Source organism: Paroedura picta, chromosome 8 (genome assembly GCF_049243985.1).
Source record: "Paroedura picta isolate Pp20150507F chromosome 8, Ppicta_v3.0, whole genome shotgun sequence".
In the NCBI taxonomy this organism is placed as follows: domain Eukaryota; kingdom Metazoa; phylum Chordata; class Lepidosauria; order Squamata; family Gekkonidae; genus Paroedura; species Paroedura picta.
The window spans coordinates 98,888,502-98,894,982 of record NC_135376.1 but is presented as its reverse complement, the minus strand read 5'-3'; the positions used below and the strand labels follow the sequence as shown (position 1 = coordinate 98,894,982).

Sequence of the window (6,481 nt, the reverse complement as noted above, 5' to 3'; positions counted from 1 at the left end):
CCCAGGCCGGAAGCGAATGAGCCGCTTTGGCCTGGCTTCTTGCTGCGGGGGGGGGGGGGGGGCAGAGAAGAAGGAGCCGCGGCCCGGCACCAGGCTGCGGCCCGCGGGTTGGGGACCATTGGTTTAAACCCATTACTGCATGTCCTTTCCTCTGCAGCCAATGGGAACAGCGTCCTGCCCTCCTCCAAATGACAACCTTTCAAATACTTGAGGGCTATCATGTCCCCTCCCAACTTCCTTTTCTCCAGGCTGAACATTCCCAAGTCCCTCAACCTATCTTCATAGGGCTTGGTCCCTTGGCCCCAGATCATCCTCGTCGCTCTCCTCTGTACCCTTTCAATTTTATCTACGTCCTTCTTGAAGTGAGGCCTACAGAACTGCACACAGTACTCCAGGTGTGGTCTGACCAGTGGCGTATACAATGGGACTATGACATCTTGAGATTTTGATGCGATGCCCGTTGATACAGCCCAAAATGGCATTTGCCTTTTTTACCGCTGCATCACACTGCCTGCTCATGTTTAGTTTACAATCCACAAGTACCCCAAGGTCTCGTTCACACACAGTGTTACCTAGAAGTGTATCTCCCATCCAGTAGGCATGCTTTTCATTTTTCTGACCCAGATGCAGAACTTTACACATCTTTATTAAATTGCATCTTGTTCTCATTTGCCCATTTTTCCATTGTGTTCAGATCTCGTTGAACTCTGTCTCTATCTTCCGGAGTATTTGCCAGTCCTCCCAATTTGGTGTCATCTGCAAACTTGATGAGTAGTCCCTCCACCCCCGGGCCGAGCACCAAGCCCTGAGGTACCCCGCTACTCACCTCCCTCCAGTCTGATGAAACATCATTGACAACAACTCTTTGAGTGCGGTTCTCTAACCAATTCCCTATCCACTTAACTATCTGAAAATCCAGATTGCAGTCCTTCAACTTATCCATCAGAACATCATGGGGAACCTTGTCAAAAGCTTTACTAAAATCCAAGTAAATGACATCAACCGAATTTCCCTGATCCAGCAAACCAGCAAAGGAGCCCCTCACAGAAGCTGTAAAGTGTGCTGTTGAGGTGACCCGATGAATGGTTCCCTCATGGAGTTTTCAAGGCAAGGGATGAGCAGGGGCTTATGGGGAGTGTAGTCCATGGACATTTGGAGAGCCACAGTTTAGCCACCCCTGTACTAATCATTGCCTGCAAAAGGTTCATAGGCAGATTGCCAACAAGCAGAGCCCACAAAGGTGGGCCGGGGGGTGGGTGGAATTGTCTCAGAGGAGGAAATCTCCAATTCACATGCACCTATTTAGCAGCCTTTCAGCAGTCAAGGGGATGTGCCCCTCCCACCTAGTGTCTGGGAAGAAAAATGAATGGGAGGGGTATATATTCCTCTAATGTGTGGGTCCCCAAACCTTTTCAGCCTGTGGGCATCTTTGGAATTCTGACATGTGGTAAGAACAACTGCAAAATGGCCGCCGCAGGAGGCAGAGCCAACAAGATAAAGGCTGCTACAGGAGGCGGAGCCATATGCACAGAGGAAGCTGTAGTATAAGAAAGAAGAAGGTTAATTTAAAAACTGTACTGGAAAAGAGGAGTGAGAAACAAAACCAACACTGGTGGCAGCTGTAGCTGAAACAAAACAATTTTAATCTGCTCAGCCAATCAGAAGCCAGGCTGGACAAGAGCCACACATGGCCCCCAACCACTTTCTAAAGACAATTGGTGGCTGTCAGAAAAGGTATCAGCAGGTGTCATGGTGCCCATGGGCCTAAGTCGTACTGTATTTTCTCCGGTAAATAAGTCTGCCCTGACCTGGCTAACCCAACCGCATTAGATCTCAGAAGCTAAGCAGAGTAGGCCCTGGTTAGCTGGAATGGGAGACCATCAGGAAGGTCCAGGGTTGCTAAGCAGAGGCAAGCAATGGTAAGCCTCCTGTTTGTCCCTTGCCTTGAAAACTCAGTGAAGGGTTGCCATATGGCACTCTCCACCACCACGAATAAGACCAGCCAACCAGAAAGTGGGGACCAGTTTTCTCAAATTACAATTAATCTCCAAACCACAGGGATAAATTCCTCTGAAGCAATTGGTATTCAAGAAAAGTAGTCTCTATTGTATAAAACCCCTGAAAAAGAAGGGCCGGGTTTTTTGTCCTTTTGTTGTTGTTGTTAGGTGCGAAGTCGTGTCCGACCCATCGCGACCCCATGGACAATGATCCTCCAGGACTTCCTGTCCTCTACCATTCCACAAAGTCCATTTAAATTTGCACCAACTGCTTCAGTGACTCCATTCAGCCACCTCATTCTCTGTCGTCCCCTTCTTCTTTTGCCCTCAATCGCTCCTAGCATTAGGCTCTTCTCCAGGGAGTCCTTTCTTCTCATGAGGTGGCCAAAGTATTTGAGTTTCATCTTCAGGATCTGGCCTTCTAAGGAGCAGTCTGGGCTGATCTCCTCTAGGACTGACCGGTTTGTTCGCCTTGCAGTCCAAGGGACTCGCAAGAGACTTCTCCAGCACCAGAGTTCAAAAGCCTCCATTCTTTGATGCTCGGCCTTCCTTATGGTCCAACTTTCACAGCCATACATTGCAACTGGGAAGACCATAGCCTTGACTAGACACACTTTCGTTGTCAGGGTGATGTCCCTGCTTTTTAGGATGTTGTCTAGATTTGCCATAGCTTTCCTTTGCTTTGCTTCAGTCCCCATCTGCAGTAATCTTGGAGCCCAGGAAAATAAAATCTGTCACTATCTCCATTTCTTCCCCATCTATTTGCCAGGAATTGAGAGGGCCAGATGCCAAGATCTTTGTTTTCTTGATGTTGAGTTTCACACCAACTTTTGCACTCTCCTCCTTCACCTGCATCAAGAGGCTCTTTAGTTCCTCTTCACTTTCTGCCATTAGAGAGGTATCATCTGCATACCTGTGATTGTTGATATTTCTCCCTGCAATTGTGATCCCAATTTGTGACTCCTCTAACCCCGCCTTTCTCATGATATGCTCCGCATACAAGTTAAATAGGCAAGGCGGTATACAGCCTTGCCGAACTCCTTTCTCAATTTTGAACCAATAAGTGATTCCATGTTCGGTTCTCACTGTTGCTTCTTGACCTGCATATAGGTTTCTCAAGAGACAGATAAGATGCTCTGGTATTCCCATCTCCTTAAGAACTTGCCACAATTTGTTGTGTTCCACACCAGGGGTCCTCAGCCCCCGGTCTGCGGCCCGGTATCAGGCCGTTAAGGCCATGGCAGCGGGCCGCCAGCGGCCGCGCCTGCCTCCCTCCCCCGCAGCGAGAGGGGGGGAAGAGGCAGGCGTGGCCGCTGGCACGCCAGCAACGCAAACGCGCACGAGCGGAGCTGCCGCACATGCCAGCCCCCTGCTGCCGAAAACGCGCGCGTGCGCGTTTACGTGCAGCTGCTGTGGCCGGGCCGCCGGCTCTCTCCCACCCTCTGAGACGGTCCCCGACTACAAGAAGGTTGGGGACCGCTATTCCACACAATCAAAGGCTTTAGCATAGTCAATGAAGCAGAAGTAGACGTTCTTCTGGAACTCACTAGCTTTCTCCATGATCCAGCATATGTTGGCAATTTGATGTCTAGTTCCTCTCCCTCTTCGAAATCCTGCCTGTACTTCTGGAAGTTCTCGGTCCACATATTGCTGGAGCCTAGCTTGTAGGATTTTGAGCATAACTTTGCTAGCATGAGAAACTAGTGGCAAATAGATGGGGAAGAAATGGAGATAGTGACAGATTTCATTTTCCTGGGCTCCAAGATCACTGCAGATGGGGACTGCAGCAAAGAAATTAAAAGACGCTTGCTCTTGGGGAGGAAGGCTATGGCAAATCTAGACAGCATCCTAAAAAGCAGAGACATCACCCTGCCAAGGTCCCCCAGCTGGCTGCAGGTGGAGTGAAAGCAGGTTCACCCAATTAGAGGCTGCCACTCTTAACCACGACAACACACCTGCTGTGCTTGTTTCACAAATTCTACCTCCCGGGACTATTCTCACAGAGTTGGCAACTGTAATGAGTGAACACCAAATATCTCCTTAACGAAAGCAAAAGCATAGCGAGAGAAGGGAGTCCAACACAGGCAGGGTTGCCAACCTCCAGGTGAGGCCTGGCCATCTGGAATTGCAACTGATCTCCTGACTTTAGCTTCCTGGAGAAAATGGCTGCTCCCAAGGGAGGAGTCCCCGGGTCTGTCCTCTCTCCGAACCCCGCCTTCCCTTGGCTTCACCACTAAGTCCCCAGGGTTGCCACTCCTGGGCTGAGAGATTTAGAGGCCTAATGTTCGGAGGTCGCCTGGGTCCCGCTTGGAGGTTGGCAACGCCCCGCCCCTAGTCACGTGGCACGGGTTGCCTCTGGCGACGGCAGGAGAACAACATCCGGGCTCCCCGGCCCCTCTCCCAGTAACAACCCACAACAAAACCCAAGTGTCGAGGGGAGCGCCCCGCCCTTTCCCCTCGGAGGCGCCGCCGATTGGCAGGGGTCTTGGGCCGTCGGCTCTTCCGAGTGGTCGACGCGGCTGCCTTTTAACGTCACAAAGGACCGGCGCACGCTGGCGGCTGGAGGGACCGCGCCGGGTCGCAGCACCTCCCTCCCTCCCGCCGCGGGGCTTCCATCGGCGGGGGCGGCTCAGGTAAGGAGAGGGGCCTGGCCGGGAGCGGTGTAGTCTCTTTCTCCGTTTCCGCCGGGTCTCTAGTCGGCCTCCGCCGCCCTCCGCTGCAGCCTCACAACAGCCCTGGGAGGTAGGCCAAATCGGGAGCGCGGCCAGAGAGATTTGCCCCCTGGAGGAAACGGCAGCTCTGTGGAGCCGCCCCAGCCGGGCATTGGCCACCAGAGCACAGGAGCAGTTTGATTTCCAGCCCCCCGCCCTCCACAGGGAACCAATTGGGTGCTCTCAAACCCCCCCCCCCCCCCCGCCCATTGCCTGTCTTCGGGGCTGACCTTGCTAACTTCTGAGACTCGATGGGTTCGGGTGAGCCTGGGCCCTAGCGTCTATCAAATTAGGGCCTGAAATCCTGGCTGGTTTGTTCGCACAACTGACCATGGGTCTAGTTTCTATCCTGGCTGCTTCTCACAAAGCCTGCGAACACAACCTAGGACCCTGGTTTCATGAACTAACCACAGTTAAAATCAGCCATACTTACTAGGCGTAGTTAAGTGGAGTGGCCTGCATGACTAACTAGAGTTGATTTAACTGAACCATGCTTTTGCGTGACTTCTGAACTGAGCCATTACCTAGTTTTAAAAGGTTGAAAAAGGAGAGTTAAATGTTCATGTTAAAACAAAGGCATGATTGTGCAGAATTACCCTACATTGCTACTGTCATTTGTCTGCTTATGCCATTCAGCATCTGAAATCACTGTACTTTCCAGAATGTAGGACAGATGGACTCACATTCTAGTTGTAGCTGAGGAAGTGAGCAGTGACTCAGGAAAGCTGCCACAAGATTTGTTAGTCTTCAGGGTGCTGCTGGGTACTTGCACCTTCCTTCTGCCCTAAAACACAACCTGTGGTCTTCCAGATGTCCATGTACTACAATTCCCATGAACCCCTGCTGAGTTCTGTCTCAGACCAGTTCTCAGCTTTCTTTGCAAATGTCTCACTAACTTACCAGGTATCTCTTTGTGTAATAGGAAAGTAGAAAGGTCTCTTACAATAATGAAATCAGACCTCCTGTCTTCCAAAATGAAACTTTGTTATGAAATGTGGCTCCAATTCCAGAATCTGAATTGTGAAGCCTGTCTGTTCTCATAACTTAGTTAGCCTCGTATTTTACCCGCTCCTGTGTCTGTATGTCTTGTATGTAAGTGTTTAATTGCAGTGTCTGACAAATCAGTGCGTACCCTGAATTTCCTCTTGAAGAGCTACCTCAAGGAAATTGCTGTTTCACATTCATGCAGCATACTGAAAATTTTGGGGGAGTTTCTCTGTTACATGAAGAGAGATCTGCTATGTTAGTGAGATGTTTGCCAAGAAAGAAAATTGAGAAGAGACAGCCAAGGGAATTGGCCTAAGTCAGAACCTGGGTGCCTTGCTGATCACACATACACTCTAAACTTCTCTCATCTACTTATAGATAAGAGTGATGCATTTCTCTGCAAGAAGCCCTTGAACTCCTGACACACTATTTTACATTTGGGGTTCCTTGATAATAGAGTGGTCTTGTATCTGAGGAAGTGTGCATGGACACAAAAGCTCATACCCTGAATAAAACTTTGTTGGTCTTAAAGGTGCCCCTGGACTTTACATTTGTTTATATAGGCTAACTGTAATAAGTTAGAATAATAATGAGATTCGGGTACTTGAATTGTTTCTGCAGTTTAGTCTGTGGATAGTCCATGCAAACAAACACTTTTGATCTCACAAGAATTAACATCCAAACACAAACAAAATCAACTGGCAAGAAGCCAGTTTGAAGAAGATACCGAGTTGCTGCGCATGTGCATTTTTGCCAGCAGGGGGCGCTAACATGCATGTGCGGTAG

General features: G+C 49.9%; 1 protein-coding gene across 7 annotated transcripts in view; it reads left to right on the top strand.

The window, feature by feature from the left end:
* The first annotated feature begins 4,378 nt into the window (after positions 1 to 4,378).
* The window catches only part of ZFAND4 (zinc finger AN1-type containing 4), a 46,093-nt gene continuing 43,990 nt past the window's right edge, over positions 4,379 to 6,481 (top strand). For 2 of the 7 annotated variants that reach the window (XM_077350923.1, XM_077350924.1), the window contains exon 1: positions 4,380 to 4,630. The gene's annotated coding sequence lies outside the window, so the exon portion shown is untranslated. Of the gene's footprint in view, positions 4,740 to 6,481 lie in introns of all 7 variants that reach the window. The other 5 variants (XM_077350921.1, XM_077350922.1, XM_077350925.1 and 2 more) reach the window with 5 other exon arrangements.